The following is a 19,505-nucleotide window of genomic DNA, read 5'->3' on the forward strand; positions in this document are numbered from 1 at the left end:
TGCTAAAGAAACAAGGCTTTGAGCACTCATGTAGTTTTTTTTTTTTGATAAAATGTGATAAATCTCCCAATGGAAGGAGAAAAGATAATTTTTAAAGATCTTAGTTAGTTGTTTACCACACATTACAGTCTTTTTTTTTTTTTTTTTTTTTTTTTGAGATAGGGTCTCACTCTGTTGCCCGGGACAGAATGCAGTGGCATGATCATAGCTCACTGCAACCTCACACTCCTGGGCTGAAGCGATCCTCCTGCCTCAGCCTCCCAAGTAGCTGGGACTACAGGCACACACCACCGTGCCCAGCTAATTTTCCTATTTTTTTCTAGAGATGGGGTCTTGCTTTTGCTCAAGTTAGTCTCAAACTTCTGACCTCAAACGATCCTGTGGCCTTGGCCTTCCAAAGTGCTAGAATTACAGGCATGAACCACCGTGCCTGGCCCCACACATTACATTCTACTGAGATTTGGTAAGATACCAATGATATTAAGACTTTATAGGAATTCTATGTCAGCAGGTGGGTAAACAGAGGCAAAACAAAATACAACCCTTCTCCAAGAAGCTTTCTAGCATGATGTGGTAGCCATGGAAATGGGCCTGGCTGACCTCCAACTACAGAGTGTAACTGACCAAATGATTCCCCAGCTGCCTTGCATTTGTGCTAAGGCCACACCTCCCATGGGCTGCTCCCAGCCAATGACTTGAGGCAGGAATACTAAAGCACACCTGTTCCTGGGAGAGACACAGTTCCCTTCTGATGGTGGATTTTGCCTCCAGGACTCCCCTTCTGCTTTGTTCAACCTTCATTAGACTACATGGCAATGTAGGAACCCTCTACCCAACGTTCTCTTTCTTCTTCACTTGCTTTTGGGATCTAATGGCTCTCCAAGCCTTCTCTGGCACTCTTCCTCCATGTTTTCCCTCATAGGGCATATCCTTGCATGTTTTTACTAAAATCCTTACATGTTTAATCCCATCTCGGCATCTGCCTCTCACACAGGACCAGCACATGCGGCAACCCCTCCTCCCCCAAGGAAAGGTCTCTTAGGAATCATTGCCCTAGTCCTGATCACAAAGTTAGCAATGTGGAGCCATCGACTGAACCTGGCTTTCTGAAAATCCTAGTTGTTATACTTAGACTAGGGTTGGTGGCACCATAATGTGAAAATATGGTTTTGAAGTCAGAACTGTGTTCCAATGCTAGCTTTAAAACTTACTACCTGTGTGTTTTAGGGCAAAATATTTAACCTTTCTAAGCCTCAGTTTCGTCTCTTCCTATATAGATTTATCATGAGCATTAAGTTAGAATGTAAAAGCACTTAGCACGTGCTTGGCAATGGTGCTTAGTCAGCAATGGTAGTTATTAACAGCTTAGAGATTTTATTCATTTATTTATTTGACAAACCTGGAGTCCTTAATACAAGTCAGGCAAAATGTTTCCTACTGGGATTGAAAAAGTGAATATGACATTCTGTGTCTTCAAGGAGGATAAATGCCAGCTTCTGAATACACTGCAGTCTGGCTCACATACTCATAACCCAACCGAAATTGTACTTGCCAGATCGCCAATTACATCTTTGTTGCTAAATCTGAAGTCCTTACCTTATTTAATCCCCCTACAACTTTGATGCTATTGATTTCATTTTTTCTGTCTTGGCTACAGTCACAGAACTCTTTCCTACTTTTCCTTTCACTTCTTTTTTATGGGCTCTTTCTACACCTCTGTCCTAAGAGTAATCATCAGGCTTTCCTCTTCCTCTGCAGAAAATACTCTGGGTAATTTTGTCTACTCCTAAGGCCCCAGTTTTTTGTTGTTGTTGTTGTTTTGTTTTTTTTTTTTGAGACAGAGTCTCACTTTGTTGCCCGGGCTAGAGTGAGTGCCGTGGCGTCAGCCTAGCTCACAGCAACCTCAAACTCCTGGGCTTAAGCAATCCTACTGCCTCAGCCTCCCGAGTAGCTGGGACTACAGGCATGCGCCACCATGCCCAGCTAATTTTTTCTATATATATTTTTAGTTGTCCAGATAATTTATTTCTATTTTTAGTAGAGACGGGGTCTCGCTCGGGCTGGTCTCGAACTCCTGACCTCAACCGATCCATCCGCCTCGGCCTCCCAGAGGGCTAGGATTACAGGCGTGAGCCACCTCGCCTGGCCAAGGCTCCAGTTTTGACTGTATTTGATGACTCCAAAATCTAATGTTCAGTCAAGATTCATATATCCAAATGTCTTCTACAAATTTCTATCTGAGTTCTTAATATGGAACTACTAGCACCTGAAATTCCAAAACCTCTTTCTCCAAAAATACCCATTTATCTTGCATTTTCTCTTCTGGTTAATAGCAACAATATTGACTGCCTATCAAAGCCAGAAATACAGGAGTAATCTCTTCTGTTATTCAAACATGCATTTCAAATATTTATTTATTTAGTGCCAGGAACTCTTCCTCTTTGACATCTAAATCTATCTATCTATCTATCTATTTATCTTTATATCCTCCCTATCAATGCCTTAGTTAAGACCTTCATCATCTCTTAAGTGGAAGAGCCTCCTAAGTGCCTTGCTGAAGATCAACATTCCTTGTTGGCTTGCAAGTGAAACCAACTCTCTCTGAATAGGGAATTTATTGGAAGGTGCCAGAAGCTCACAGAATTGATGAGAAAGCCAAGTATTAGTCACATGGTCAGATGGCCAACCCTGGCTGCAAGGGTAGGTGGGAAATTGAATGTTTAACTTTCCAGCTTCTACAGAAGAAGGGAAAAGAGAAAGGGTTGGGAATGAATGCTAAATCTGCCAAGCTACTGTGTATACCACACCTAAAAGAAGAGTTTCAAAAACGAGGAACCGGGGTGATTAAACGGAAAGGGGGAGACACAGCTTTTTATCCCTCTGTTGTTGCATACATCTTTTATACAAAATATAGATGTCAGCATTGTACAAGGAATATGTAATTAAGGGTCAAAAAATCATATGAGCTTTCACAGCTATCAGTTTATCATATCAATCAATATTATGATTTTTTCCTTTAAAACAGACTGCCTGCATTTGGGGCCATGAAAACCAGACTCGGTCTATACACAAACTCTGATTACCCAAACTCTCAATCTGGTCTTATTTATAGAGAATAGAATCCAAAGCAGCAGGAAAAATTCCCTGACAGTTTCCCCGCCTTTTGTTTCTTTTATAATGAGAACAGTTCTTCTTTAGGCACATGTATGATATAGGGGCTAAGGAAAAACTTCCCTGTCACCCTCTGAAGGTTCCCTGAAAATCAACTAACAAAAGGCAGATTAAAAGGAGAAAAGGCATACAAAGTTATTAATGTACATGCGGAGAATCCCAGAGTGATTACAACCACCACGCAATGGGGTTATATACCCTTCACAGGAGAAAGGGCGATGGAGAAGTGTGGATGATTTTAGGGGGTAGCAAATGATTTTTAGGGGAATTCAATGGGTTTGAAGAACGTACAGTGGCCTGGGACAAAGTCTGCTGGGCCTGCAGAGCAGACGATGGTTTGTGACAAAAGTCTGTCCAGATGTGTTGGCAGACTTCAACCTTTCTTCCTGCAATACGAGTTCAGTGAATGAAAACTCAGGTAATATTCTTCTTTGACAGTCAGACTTTGGGCAGAGAACCGAACATCAGAGGATAACTATCTCATCCTGTGCTTTGGGAGAGACAAAGGATGGGGTGGGGGAAGGCCAGAGAGACCTTGAGGCTTCTTCTTCAGTCATTTCGAAGTGCCTGCCATATATTGGGATATTGGTTTCTGAGCCCCAGCAATGACTGTTCTGACATTATCTGCTGCTTAACTAGGGAACACCAAATCTGCATGAATTTACTACTCTAAACATGTTACTCTGAACATATAAAATAGGATAAATTCATATTTAGCCTATGAATAAAGCAAAGAAAGAGAAACATAATGGTCATATTACAAAAAAAAAAAAAGAAGACTTTGGGAATGTTTGGAGAAATAAAAATTATACATGTGGTGTGTCTCCCTGCCAAAGTCAAGTTATAGAAGGGTGCTCTTTCCAACCAAAGTCCCCTGTTCACTTTCATTGGAGAAATCTTAAGATCTGATTACAGGGCGATGTTCCACAAATCTGCCATTGGGTAGCCCATTGTGAAGACAGAATAAGACGTCTAACAACAGCGTCCAAAGGATAGGACTCTGGGCAGTAATCAATTCTTGCAACCTGATGTATGCAACATTATTTGTTTCGGGCATTCTCGGTCTAGGCCAACAGTGGCCTCTTATTACATTTAAGAATGAGGGCTATTTACAGTCAGGAATATACCTCTTGCCTGGGGGCATTTCTAGAATGGATAGGCCATAAAATAGAAAGCAAGGAAAAGATTATGATAAAAGCTAATGTAGGACAACACAAGTAAATACCATTAAAGATATGAAAAATTCTTTCAACAAATAAATAAGCTCAGGACTAGTGTCTTTATCTTCCACGACAGAGACCTGTAGTGTGGAAGTCCAATTTAAAAACAATAAATGAATATATCTCAGTATCATATTAATTGGGCACTTGAAAGCTGATTAAAGATATAAATAAATACAACCAAATTAAAATAAAAAGTCTTCAATCTTTAAAAACTTGACCCAAAGGTTTAAGTACAACCATTTTTGCACATTCCCCTTTTTGCATTGTCCATATTTCATCAGAACCAACTCATAACAGAAACCTGCCTATTAACAACTGAAATTTTGTATTTATTTTACCTTACCTGTAGAAGTAATTTTTAGACATTTTTAGTCTACATCCAGAGGTTTTTGTTGTTGTTGTTGTTGTTGTTGTTTTTAAAGAGACAGAGTCTGGCTCTGTTGCCCCAGGCTGGAGTGCAATGGCATGATCATAGCTCACTGCAGCCTCGAACTCCTGGGCTCAAGTAGCTGGGACTATAAGTGCACAGCACCACACTCAGCTAATTTATTTACTTATTTTTTGTGGAGATAGGGTCTCGCTATGTTGCCCAGGCTGGTTTCAAACTCTGGTCCTCAAGCAATCCTCCCACCAGAGGTTTCTTTTATTAACAACTCTGTTGAGATACAAGTTTTTGCTATGAACGTTTGTGTACAAATGCTGTGTGGACATATGTTTTCATTTATCTTCAATATTTACCTAGGAGTGGAACTGCTGGGTCACATGGTAACTCTATGTTAAACACTTTGAGGAACTGCCAAGCTGTTTGCCAAAGTGGCTGTACGCTTTTGTAGTCCCACCAGCAATGAATGAGTATTCCAATATCTCCATATCTAGAGGCTTTATTTTTATATTAAAAAAACACAGAGAAACCCACCAGTTCCAACTACAGAAAGTTTCCTTCTGGGGCAGATATCCATTTTTTTTTTTAATAAATGACAATGTCTTACATCATGTCCCCCACCCCCAATGTTTGTATTATGTGATGACTATACCATCCACATGGAGGGTGTCTTAGTCCACCTGAGCTGCTACAACAGAATACTATAGACTGAGCGGCTTACAAACAGAAATTCCTCACAGTTTTGGAGGCTGGAAAGTCCAATATCCAGGTGTCTTCCTGCAGATTCAGCCTCTGGTGAGGGTCCTTTTCCTAATTCATAGACAGCTATCTTCTGAATTCTGTGTCCTCACAGGGCAGATGGGGCAAGGGAGCACTTTGGGGCCTCTTTAACAAGGGGACAAATCCCATTCATAAGGATTCCACCTTGATGATGTAATCACCTCCCAAAGGCCCCACCTCCAAATACTGTCAGATTGGGGATCAGGTTTCAATATATAAATTTGGGGGGTCACAAATATTCAGTATTTAGCATAGGAGAAGTAGCATACATGGACTCTTTTGGGTTATGATAGGGCACAATAAAATCTACAAGGGTAGGATACTGTTTTGCCAAATCTCAAAAGGCCAATCAGACATTTGGTTTCATGTTTTGACCTGGTTGGGGACAATCATTTATTTTTAATTGTCTGAGTATGATTCCCAGGCTCTAATGACTTTAACAGTATTCCTGGGGCTGTTCAAAAGTGGGGTTCTCATTTTACTAATCTCAGTCTAATTAGTATCTGCATTCAGGTAAGGGCACCTCATCACCTTAAGCCTTCTGGGGGTCCCACTCCTATTAATCTTAGCAAGGGTAGTTGGTCTTCCCAGGAAGGAGGCCAGGATACCTTGGGCCTGGGTATCTCTGGGTCAGAGCTTAGCAACATTTTCCATCTGAGCCAGCTTCCTCATTCTACTATTACGCAGAGCTCTGAGCTCGCTATCCTTCTCATGCTAGCCTTGTTTCTCTGATTGCTGCCTTCAGCCAGCTCCTCGACCCCAACCTGAGCCCCTCAAGCTGTTGGGCACCAGCTCCCAGCATGAGCGCCACCCTCAACCACTGGACTCCTTTTCTTGGGTCAGTGTCGGCATTCCTGAAACTTTCCTGACTAACTTTAATAACACTTGCTTTTCCTTTCACTAATATTTTACATTTAGCATCCACCACCGCTCCCATGTCACTCCCACACGTTTACTAACAGACTGGTGAGCAATCCAAACCACCCCATTCCCCTCTCCCAATTAGGCGGAGTCTGTAAGAAAAGCCAGATGCGGTAGTACACGCTTGTAGTCCCAGCTACTCCGGAGGATGATGTGGGAAGATCCCTTGAGCCTGGGAGTTCTGAGTTCAGCCTAGGCAACAGAGACCTCATTAAAATAAAAAATTTTTTTAAAAAGCCTATAAGACAAGACCTCAAACTGACAACTGACTAAAACTGTATGTTTTTTTCCCCAAGACTTGAAGACTTGAAATCAAGTTAAGCATATTGTCGGTCTTCCCCACCTCCGTCTAAGGAGATTGGTCTCATCTAAATAACGCTACCTAAAATAAAAAATTAGTTATTTAACATTTTAGTTGCCTTGTCTCTGGGTTATTTTCTTTCTTTCTTCTTCTTCTTCTTTTTTATTTATTTATTTATTTATTTTTGTAAAGATGAGGGTCTTGCTATGTTGCCAGGGCTGGTCTCAAACTCCTGGCCTCAAGTGATCCTCTTACTCCGGCCTCCCAAAGTGCTGAGATTACAGGGATACAGGGATGAGCCAGTGCGCCCAGCCTCTCTGGGTCATTTTAATCTCATATACTTGGGAATGATTGATCATCACAAGAAATATGATTGTATCAGAAGCATAGAAACATACTTAAGAGTTTCTCATACATATTTGTTAATTTGTTTTCACCAATTTTAATCTGACAATTAATACACAAGCAGAAGTTTACAGTCTAATTATTTTTAAATTCTTACCCACAGAACTTAGTTAGATGTCTTTTTTTTTTTTAGACAGGGTCTTGTTATTGCCCAGGCTGCCCTGGAACTCCTGGGCTCAAGTGATCCTCCTGCTGTGGCCTCTGAAGAGCTGGGAGACTATAGGTGTGCACCACCACACCTGGCTGGAGTTAGATGTCTTAACTGAATATTTTTAATTTTCTACTTGGCATGGTTATAGAGAAATAATTCCCTAGTATGAGAAAATAGTAGTGCGAGTAAAACAATAAATGGCAACTCCTGCTCAGACTTAGACGGGGAGAGGGGTCAAGAAAACCCTAGGGTGTGTTGGGACCTTCACCCTGAAGGCAATAGGGCTTCCTTAAATGGGAGTGCACTACTCTGGTTTCTCTTCAGATTGTATAGATGTTTTGCCTTTTCTAAATGGGATTGCAGCTTTCTAGCAGCTTCTCTGGTAAGTTAGCTAAGCTCTCAGACCCTGGGGCCAGACTGCCTGGGTCTGCAACCCACCTCCACATTTCTTAGCTGTCTGACATAGCTAAGTTAACTCAACCTGTTTGTGCCTCAGTTTTCTCTTACTTAAAGTACGAATACTAATAAAGTTCTCATGAGGATTAAATTTGTGAAGTCCTTGGAACACTGCCTGATATGTAGTGTTAGCTAATATCTAATAACAATGTGGGGCCAGGTTACCACAGCCTCTGATTTTTTATAGAAGCAGAAATCCAGGTTATTATGTGAAATTTCTCAATGTTTGAAATGTTGGCTTGTTTAAAGCAAACATGTTGACAACTGTAGGCTGTGGCTGTGTGACCTCTCCAGACTGCACTCTCTCCCATGGCAACCTCACCAGCTCTCACGAACTACCTGTTGACAGCATTATGTTGACGGTAGCACCCATCAGGTCTCCCCTGAGCCACAGAGTCGTATGTACAGATATAATATCTTCAGGTGGATGCCTCAAACTTAAAAGGTCCCATGGGAAGTTCTTGATTCCCCCATCCCCATCATACAAAGTCTGTCCTTCCTTCAGCCTCCCTCCTCTCAGTAAATGGCACCACCACCCACCATTTGCCACTGCCAGAAACCTGGGAGCTACCCCATTCTCCTCCCTCCTAAACTTCTCCCTCTCAGCCCACCCCCCAGTGGTTGTGTAGGCAAGTGCCGTCTAAGGGGGTCTGGCCAACTAGGGGCCTGAACTCCAGCCTCTAGCAACTTGCCAAGCCCCAGAGCAGGGTGCGATCTGCTTGGAGGAAGGGGCAGCTTTTTCTAAGAGGCCAATTGACTTCGTAGGGGCCAGTCTCCTCCCAGTTCATCACCAGGTCTTTGGTATTTTCTCCATAGTTCTTGTATCTATTAATTCCCTCCATCTCCACTGCCCAGTGTAAGCCACCCTCATTTTTCACCCAGACTACTCAAATTGCTTTCCAACTGTCTCACTGTTTCTCTGTTCACACATCCCTCCCCAGTCATTCCCCACCCATTTGCTGGGACAAGCGATCTTTTTAAAAGGGCAAATAGAATACTGTAGTGAACATCACCCCCCTGCTTAAAACCGTTCGATGACTTCCTGTTGCTCTTGTGGTAAAGATCAAAATCTTACCATCACCTCCCTGCATGATGATCCTGATCCTCCCTGACCCTCAGCCCCAACCCTGGCCACTCTGCTCTTACTTAAGGCACCCTGGGATTCATTCTCCCCTTGTCTCAGGCCTTATCCTTCCCAACAGCTTCCACTTCTTCGGGTTTCACTTGCTAATTTTTCAAAGAGGACTTTTTTACCTTCACATTAAATTTGGTTCTCCCATGTTGTGCTTCCCTAACATCCTGCCCATTTCCTTCATAGAGCTTATCTCCCTTACTGAAACGTCCACACTGCAAGCATGTGTGTAAAAATCTGTAGCTGTGTTATTTCTCTTTAAATGATGCGAACGTTCTCAAGGGCTCTCATTCCTATCAGGGAGCAGGCTAAACCTCAACTTGCCAGTGAAAGTTATCTGAGTCCCTTCTGGCCTAAAATAGTTTCATTGTATACCTAAATCTATCAAAATATGAAGAAAAAAATAAAATAGTTTCATTTTTGGTAAATATTTGGGTAAATGGTTCAAAGTTGCAGTCCTAACAGAATTTTCCCCTCCTCCCCTTGACTTCCCAAGGTGGGCTATGGGATAAAGGGGAAGCCTCAAGGCAGTGGTGGGAGGGGTCTCAGGTTTGTGTGCAGAGTTGTAAGAAGTCCTCACTGGCCTCTGCTGCTATCTATGTTCCTGGTCACTCCTGGTCACCACTGCCCTGCTGGCATCAGCTGCAGAGCTGGTTGGCTGGCAAGCGCATGACTTGTTGCTTCAGTGCCTTCAGAGTCTGATGCCTCGCTTTTCACCCCCACCCCTCTATCCCTGCTCCTCTCACCAGGACTTCAGCTCTGTTGGCATCTTCAGCTCTGCCCATCCTTGGAGTCTCAGCCACATTCTCCAGCCATTCCCTGCCCATCAGTCCACCACAAGGCCTCTGCTTAGGACAAACTGACCCCTGGCAAGTGCCCATTGGCCTGTCCGTGGCCTTCAACCTGCTACTTTCCGCATGGGCAGCAGGGAGCATGGAGCATACCGAGAAGTCTGGGTTTCTGGCACACCATCTGCCAGCTGTGGAGACACAGCAGTACTATCTCAGACTCCTCTCCCGTCCACTGCTACAGTCTGCTCCTGAGCCCTGCTCAGTGTGAGACTTCTCCCAGAATTGGGCAGCCTTCCAAGCTAGACCAGGGGAAGTGTGCTTCTAGCTTCTTTAGCACTTAGTTGGATATCTCTATGCTGCTGCCTCAGGGTTAGAGTCCAAGAGTTGAGGAACACTAACACATTCTTTCAGATCTCTTACCTTACCTTTTTCTCCATGAAATTCATTTTTATCTCCCCAATTTTCCTATTCTATCTTGAGTCTTAGCTTAAGGCTCAAGGAAGCCTTTCTTAGCCTTACAGATTAAATTGTTTCCCTGTTATATGATAATTAGACTCTAAATTTCACAAGGGCAGGAATTCTGCTTTCACTTCTGTGTCCTCGGTGCCTAATATAGCGCTTGGAACACAGCACCAGCAAACAGAATAGAAATGCAATAAAAATTTGTTGCGCAAATATTGTTAATCTGCTTTTACCTCTAATAGACTTTAAGGTCAGGAAGCCAGTGGTGACATAGTATAAATTCCTCTATTCCCTCATCATGCAGAGCTTTCTACTATTCATACTTTCAACAAATACTTTTTGAGTACATACTGTGTGCAATGCACTGGGCTTGCTATTGGGGATATAGGAGTAAATCCCCTAAAACATTATTAAATATTATATACATCAAAAAATTGATCACATGTATGTAAAGTATAACAAATTGAACCCCGTAAACTCACCACCCAGCTCCAACGGTAAATCTTTACACATTGAGGAGAAAAGATTGAGGGCGGGCAGAAGTAGATCCCTGGAGACCAGTTGGGAGGCTATCACTGTCTTGGGCAGAGAGATGGGTCCTGGGTAGGATGGCATAAGAAGAATGAAAGAGAAGGTAAACCTCAGAGATATTTAGGGGGAAAACTGGACTTCACGCATTGTCACTCACTAGTTGTGTGATCTAGATAAGTCCTAAGTTTTCTGAGCCTTAGTTTCCACATCCGTAAAATGGGTTGGTAATAATTATTGTTAATTTGTGTCCCTAGCACCTAGCACAGAGCTTGGCCCAAGCTGGCACACACAAAAATCATAGTTATTATTGTTATTACTATGGCAACTCATAAATGACTGTAGAATGAATATTTTGTCAAACTTGGGGCTGGAACTTGCCATCTTCTTCTAGGCAGGTAAATGAAGGATGATGGTGCCTTCGCCAGAACCGAAGCCTACACCGTCCAGGAGGCGCGGCCGCGAAGGCCAGGGTGGGAGCCTGGGCCAGCCACGCCCCGCCACGCCCCCATCCCTGCGAGCTCCGCCCCTGGGACGCGCGCGCGAGCGCGCGCCGCCGCCGCCGCGCCCCGCCCCTGCTGCTGACGTGCGGGGCGGAACAGGCCGGGCGGCTTCGCGGAGCTGTGTGCTTCCGCGGGCTGCGGGGTCGCTAGGGCTTCGTGGCGGGGCGGCTCCGTGGGGCTTCGTCGGCCAGCGCGCCTCGCTGTGCTCTCTCGCGGCGCCTGGCGGGGCCCGCGGTGCAGCCGGACACCGGAGAAAGGGTGAGTGTTGGCGGGAGCAGGATGGGACTGGCCGGGCGCGCGCCCCGCTCTCCAGGGCATTGTCTGGGCGGGGGCGGCGCGGGCACGTGCGCGCCCCTCCCCCACCCCGCGGGCAGCGCCGAGGCGGGACAGGCGATTCCCGGGGGCAGGGGGGAGGGGAAGGGGGGAAGGGGGGAGGGGAAGGGGAGGGCGGGGAGCTGGTGACTGCGGAGAGGAGAGGCTTCCGAGGTGAGTGTCGGGGAGCCCCAGGATTCAGATGTGAGTGGGGGGTTCCTTTTCAGCCTGGCGCAGCGCTCTCTGAGGGACTGGGGGCCCTGGAGCCTCAGCCGCGGGAGCGTTCGGACGGTAAGCCTGGTGGCCTGCTGATGGCACTGGAGACCAGATGTGGCCCCAGCACCGGCAAGTTGTGGATGCACCAAAGAATCCTGGATCGTCCCTCCAACCTGTCACCATCCCTACCGTCTCCCCAACCCCCACTCTCGTGAAGGATGGGCAGGCTTTAGAAAGCTTGGAGAATATTCCGGGGATGGTGCCGGAGTGAAAGCCCCAGAGGTGTGAGACAGTGCAGGGTTGGAGTGGAAAGTGAGGACCCGCAAGAAAAGCTGGCTTGGTGGGCTGTGGCCTGATTGCAGGAGACAATGAGGTTTATAACATAACGTTTTTTTCCCCTATTATGAATGTACTTATGTTAATAATAGAAAATAGAGGAGGAAAAATATTACCAGTAATCCTACAGCCCTGACACATCAGTCTTAGAATTTTGATAGATATTTGCTGGTATTTTCATCTAAGTATATTCCTTAACAGTTAAGAGTTGACCTACATTTTCCATTCCCTTTTCTCTCTAACGCGTAAAAAATGCGGTGTAGTAGTATATAGTATTCAGCAATATCATTTCCCCTTTCTTAATAAGTAGCAAGTATTCATTGTAGAAAAATTTAAAAGTACAGACAAGCAAAACGAGTAAAAGTAGATTTACTGTCTAGAGATAATACCGTTGGGTTTATATTTTGGGTTGTGTATATGCTTTCAAAGATAAGAGCAGATGATACTGTGGTTAGGAGTTTAGTTTTTATGAGAAGCCTTTGAAGGTTTTAAGGAGACACGTAGCATGATCTGACTACTATGTGGTGGAAGAAGGCTGGAGTGGAATCTGGGAGATCGGTTACTGTGCTGCTTGCATTGGCTTGGACTAGGCCCATGGCAGTGGAGATGGGGAAGAGTAAAAAGATTTTAAAACATTTTGAAGGTAGAATGAACAAGACTTGGAAACAGATTGGTGAAGGAAAGGGAAGAGTCTTTGCTTTCTTGATTTTTGTTTGGAGCAACTGAGTAGATGGTGAAATTGTTTACTGAGATGAGGAACAGAAGAGAAATTTGAGGTGAGAAAAATCATAAATTTTTATTTTGGACGTGTTAAATATGAGATGCACATTGGTTGTGAAGTCAGTATGCTGAAGAGGCAGTTGGATGTACAGGTCTGGAACTCAGGGAAGAGAAGCTAGAGATAAACTTTGGGAATGATCAATATATAAATGATACTCAAAGGTATGGGACCATGTGAGATCACTTAGGGAAAGAGTGTAGAAAGAGGAATGCAAAGGGCTCAGGCATTCACATATTTCTCAGTCTGGTAGATGAGGAAGATTGAGCAAAGGATACAGAAGAAGTAGCCAGTGAAATAGGAGAAAAAGCAAGAGACTGGTATGGAAGCCAAAAGAGTTAAATTTCTGGAAGATGGAGAATTGGTCCTCTATCAGTGCTTCTGAGATGCTTAGTAAGATTGTTGATTGGATTTGGCACCATGGACGTTTTGGTTTTAGTAGTTGTTCCTACCACAGTTCTGGAAGTGGGAGGTGGAAACCAGATTAGAATAGTTGAATGGGATGTGAGGAAGTGAAGAAATAGAAAAAAGTGTCCCCTATCTCCATCTGCCCCCAACTAAATTTGTTAGATGAAAAATGATGTCATTCTTCTTTTTCATTTTTTGATTACTAGTGTGTTTGAACACTTTTTTCACATTTATTGGCAATTTGTGAATTTCTGTTCCTTTTCCTGTGCATCTTTTTTGTTTCCTAATTGATTGCCAAAAGTTCTTAAGATATTAAAAATATGTAGCTTGACATATAGCATGCAGAATTTTCCCCGTATGTTTTTCATATAGTTTTAAATGCCTTCATATTCTTTGGATGACTATAGGTTGCTATGGACTTTTTTTTTTTTTAAGACAGGATCTCGCACTGTCTGGCCCAGGCTATAGTGCAGTGGCCTCATTATAGCTCACTGTAACCATGAACTCCTGTGCTTGGGCAACCCTCTCACCTCAGCCACCTGAGTAGCTGAGACTACAGGCATGCGCCTCCATGCCCAGATAATTTTTCTATGTTTTCTGTTTTTTTCTCACTCTTGCTCAGGCTGGTCTTGAAGTCCTGGCCTCAAGTGATGCTCCTACCTTGGCCTCCCAAAGTACTAGGATTACACAGGCCTGAGCCTCTGCACCAGCTGACTGTTTTTTATCAAAATTTGTAAAAAGAGAAAAAGTAACATTTAAGTTAGTTTTCTCATTCAACCATGGATTTTTTTCCATTTGAGAAATTCAGTTTAAAAAAACATGGATTTTTATTTGAATCTTCATTGCCACTTTCTTAAATTGACCGCCCCATCTCCCTGCCTTTATTCACTCCTTTTTCAGTCTATTTTCTACACTGCTGCAGAGTGGAGGGTGGGGCTTGGTGCACCTCTCACTCAGAAAACAAGACTTAAGAAAAAGATTGTTTCTATATCATCTGTTCTGTGGGAGGTAGAAAAAAAGTTTTCAAAGCCTGGAGTTCACGGATGACTCGGAATTTGATTCTTGAAGGCTGAAGAGCAGTTCAGTGAGTGGAGAAGGTAGAGATAAAATATGAACCCATGGGAAGATGATTGTGAGATGTTCAGGCTTGTGAACTTTGATGACAACAGATGGGGAGAGGGAGAAGAACTAGTTCTCCTAGACAAGGATTGTTTATTCTGCTTATCTCAAGAGTGAGCTGTGGAGGTAAATGAAGGCTGAAGGTGAGGAGAATGCAGGAGAGGCTTCAACTTTATTTGTAATGGTTTTATGCACAGAGTTGCAGATGCAGTGCTGACTGCTATGTGTTTTGTTAAAATTTACTTTATCTGAGAGTGTGGGTATATTTTTAAAATTGAGACAAAAATTCACATAACTTAAAATTCACTGTCTTAAAAGTGTGTAATTCGGTGGGTTTTTAGTATATTCACCAAGTTGCACAACTACCATCACTTAATTCCGTAATGTTTCTATCACCCCAAAAAGAAACTCCCTACCTATTAGTAGTCAGCCTCAATTCTCATCTCCCCTCATCCTCTGGCGACTACTTTCTGTGTCTATGGATTTGCCTGTTTCTAAACATTTCATATAAGTAGAATCATACAACAAACATATGGCTTTCTGTATCTGGCTTATTTCACATAGCACTGTGTTTTCCAGGTGATTCCGTGTTGTAGCATCCCTTCTTATTGCTAGGAATTATAGAAATATACCACATTTTGTTTATACGTTCATCAATAGATGGAGATTTGCGTTGTTTCCACTTTTTCGCTATTATGAAGAATGCTGTAATGAACATTCATGTACATGTTTTTTTATAGACATATGTTTTCAGTTCTCTTGGATATATACCTAGGAGTGGAATTGCTAGGTCTAACAGCAGTTCTTTTTGAGGAACCACCAAACTGTTTTCCATGGAGGCTGTACCATTTAACATTCTCATCTCAATGTTTGAGGGTTTTCATTGCATATTCTTTGCACATTTTTTGGTAAACTATATTTAATAGTTGTGTGTGTGTGTGTGTGTGTGTGTGTGTGTGTGTGTGTGTATTTAAACAGCTTTATTGAGGTACAGTTGGCATGCCACAAACTCCACATATACAAGATGTACAATTTGATAAGTTTTGACATTCATATACCTGTGAAACCATAACCACAATCAAGATAGTAAACATATCCATCATCCCCAAAAGTTTCTTGATGCCCCTTTGAAAATCCTCTCTCCTCCCTATCCTTGTGCCTTCTCCCAGGGCACCCACTGGTGAACTTTCTATCACTCTAGACTAGTTTGCATTTTATATAAATGGAGTCATATAGTATATAGTACTTTTTTTTAAGCTGTCTTCTTTCACTCAGCATCATTATTTTGAAATTGTTGCATGTGTCAATTCATTCTTTTTTATTGATGAATAATATTGCATGTATATATCACTTTATCTGTTTACCTGTTAATGGACATTTGGATTGTTTCTAGTTTTTGACTATTTCAAATAAAGATGCTGTGAATATTTGTGTACAAGTCTTTGTGTGGACATATACTTTTATTTCTATTGGGTAAATACCCAGTAGTGGAATGTGTGGATCATATAGCAGGGGTATGTTTAATTTTTTAAGAAATTGCCAAATGGTTTTCCAAAGTGGTTATACCATTTTATATTCCCACCAGCAGTATTTGAGAGTTTCAATTGTTTCACATTCTGAGTTGTTGTTGGTTTGTTTTTTTTTAAACATACAGAGAAGTAAGAAGAAACCAGAAAGAGACATAGAAACATCTATAACCCATTTTCCAGATTAGTCCTTTTGGCATTTTTCTACCCAAAATAACAATGTGTATGGTTAGAAAATTCAACCATGGTAGTCAGGAATAAAATGAAAAGCAAATCTACTACCCAGAGGCAGCCACTAAAAACCACATTAATGGTTTTTGATCTTTCCTTCCAAAAAAACCTGTGCAAGCATACACCAGCTCATCTTTTGTCTCTTCTTTCTCCCCGAGTTTACACAGAAGGAATCAAAATATAAACACTTTTCTGCACCTTGGTGTTTGTTTTTCACTGTACAATTTATTTTAGAGATATTTGCATATCAACACATTCTTTTTAATGGCTGCATTACAATCTTAAAGTAATATAGTCAGTTTTGCTATAAGAAAATACAAATTTGTTCCAATGCAATTGTTAATGTTTGGGCACTATCTGAGCATAATGTGAATTTAACATTTGTTTATGCATGATTCCATCAGCAAGAAACACTAGGTGAATGCAGAAAACTGCATGCTGATGAACTGATCCATGGAAAGAATACACAAGACGCACACGCACACACCTCAGATGGCTCCCAGCAATCTCAGCTTACTGCTATTTTATGATCCACACTCATGCACATCTGGTGTTACAACTTTCTGTTGATTGCAGATAACTCTTCCTCTACCACTTCCAGTAACTCACAACCTTCACTGCCTACTTCCACAAGTAAACTCAAGGTCTTTTTCAAGATAAGGCGTCATTTATGTAGCATTTATATATTTCTTAACCGTCTAACGTGTAAAACTGTGCTGCCATTTTTATTAGATTCCTTTTTTATGTCACTGATAATGATTTTGATGGAGTGTTGTGCCCCAACCTTATTTACTCCATAAGCCCTGTGGGTTTTTATTATGCAATTTTACATAGCGCAGTGATTTTTAAGAATGCGTATGTCATATTATGGCAGAACTGATTTGTTCCATAGTGTGAATGTACCCTTTATTTGTAAATTTTTTAGTTTTTAAGAACTGTGGGCTGGGCACGGTGGCTCACGCCTGTAATCCTAGCACTCTGGGAGGCCGAGGCTGGAGGATCGCTCGAGATCAGGAGTTCGAGACCAGCCAGAGCAAGACCCCTCTCTACTAAAAATAGAAAGAAATGATTTGGACAGCTAAAAAAATATATATATATATATGTGTATATATATATATAAATTAGCCAGGCATGGTGGTACACGCCTGTAGTCCCAGCTACTCGGGAGGCTGAGGCAGAAGGATTGCTTGAGCCCAGGAGTTTGAGGCTGCTGTGAGCTAGGCTGACGCCACGGCACTATAGCCCCGGCAACAGAGTGAGACTCTGTCCCAAAAAAAAAAAAGAGCTGTGAAAGGGGACATAAAATAAGTATGTTTTAAAGAATAATAATAAAGTAACAAATTCCTACTTTTAGCTACCACCCACCTTTAAAAATAGGAAATTATGAATACTTTTGAACATCCATGTATTCCCCTAACTGATCATTTTATACTTTTTTGAATACCTGAAATATTTTATGGTAAAATTAAGAAGTATTAACAACTCCCCCAACCCCAAATTGGTCTTCCTAATGTTGATTCCCAATCTATTAATAATTGCTCTTTCCACCCCCAACGCCCTACCCCCCTACCCCTGGCAAAGGTATACATAGCATGCATACACATACTTGGGGGGAAGGATAATCTATAAATAGTTAGGTTTCTGTTTAAGGTTAATATATATTGGGTTTATCATTGTTATTTTTTATAACAGCTTTCTTGAGATCTAAGTCATATAATGTAAAATTTACAAATTGTAAAATTTACCCTTACAAATTGTAAAATTTCAGTGGGCTGTTTTTTAGTATATTTACAAAGTTGTGCAACCATCACCGTATCTAATTTTATTATTTTATTTTTTATTTATTTTTTTTTGCACATCTGAGCTGAGGGTGGACCTATATCTAATTTTAGAAAATTTTCATCATTTGGTAGATTTTTGAAGGTGGATAGATTTTTCTAGATTAGGTAGAGTTGGTCTAAAGAAAAAGCAATTTTCTAGAAATTTATTTCATGTTTTAAAGTGCTTGTTTCCTTTCTAGAATCTGAACTCCAGATAGGACATGAGACTTATCTCCATAAGGTTTATTGTCCGTTTGAAAGCTCCATTGAAAGTCCCTATTTAGTAGTGTGTGCAAGATTTGGTTCAATTTATGTATTCTCACTGACTATGCCCTGGAGTGTGACAATCTTGATCAAGTCCAGTTCCTTTTCTTCTTTTCAACCTGGATTTTTAGACAAGTGTTGTTTCCTTTTTGCTTCTTTTGGAAAGAAAAATGGCATGGCTTCACAACTGAAACAGCAAAATTGCCATGAGACAGAACTATCATTTTAGATAATTTCAGTGACCTTTGTCTGTAAGTGACTTCACGGAAGTCACTGGAAGGTTATGTGGCCTCCCTTATGTCTTCTTAAGAAGAATTTACCTTAAATATCTCAAAACCCTTGAATGTCCCATAGCTCACTCTTCAAGAAAAAGTATGTTGAACTGGTGGGGGAAAGGAATGGTAAAACTCACCTAAAGTCAGCTCTCCAGTTGTTGCATTAATGGCTAGACGTAGTGGCATGGATAATTTAGATCAGCTGTTACATCCTAAAATCTTCTATATGCTAGTTTGCAAGGTTGGAGATAGAATACCAGCCTAAATGGATCCTGGGGCTGACCTTATTAGCAAACTGTGTAGTCCTAAGCAATTTTATTTATAGGAAACTAGATGTTTCTGATCTGTAAATACATAATACTTAATGAAACAATTTTTTTTGAGCTCAGCTGTCTAGCTTTCCCATTTTGCTCAGCTCTTTATATGTCATATTAGGAATGGCCCACATCAATTTGATGCTAATGACCCAGACCCCTCTTATCTTCCCACCATTCTGGTCCAGTGTGTAAAATTGTGATTGTTTTTACTTGAAAGACCTGTTTTTGTTTCCAAACCAGATGGTTTGAAGACAAAGTGATCATGTAGCCCCCAAAGTGGGAACATACTCAAAAGGTTTTGTGTATAAGACTTGGCTTAGAATAGTTAGGATAGAGGTTTTGTCAGTACCAACTCTAGTGAAAACCAGAACAGAATCTTCTCTCTCCTAGATTTCTCTTGGTCTGAGTTTTTCCTATGGTAGATTACTTCAGATTGCTTGTATTGTAAAATGAGCATAATTTGGGGTGAAAATTAGGTGTATTTTTTCAGTTATCTGTATCAATGGGAGATGACAGTTCTATGAGTAATCTTTAAATGGATGGAAAAATTTTAATTGAGATCAAAATACACATTTTGATTTTTTTTTTTTTTAAGAGACAGGGTCTTGCTCTGTCACCCAGCTGGAGTGCAGTGTCTTGATTATAGCTCACTGGCAGCCTTGAACTCTTGGGCTCAAGCAATCCTTCTGCCTCAGCC

General features: G+C 41.7%; 1 protein-coding gene across 2 annotated transcripts in view; it reads left to right on the plus strand.

The window, feature by feature from the left end:
• The first annotated feature begins 11,276 nt into the window (after nt 1-11,276).
• Nucleotides 11,277-19,505, plus strand: part of YEATS2 (YEATS domain containing 2) — a 94,671-nt gene continuing 86,442 nt past the window's right edge. The window contains exon 1 of one of the 2 annotated variants that reach the window (XM_045539780.1): nt 11,277-11,464. The gene's annotated coding sequence lies outside the window, so the exon portion shown is untranslated. The remainder of the gene's footprint in view (nt 11,465-19,505) is intronic. The other variant, XM_045539781.1, reaches the window with a different exon arrangement.

Source organism: Lemur catta, chromosome 1 (assembly GCF_020740605.2).
Source record: "Lemur catta isolate mLemCat1 chromosome 1, mLemCat1.pri, whole genome shotgun sequence".
Classification (NCBI taxonomy): Eukaryota; Metazoa; Chordata; class Mammalia; order Primates; family Lemuridae; genus Lemur; species Lemur catta.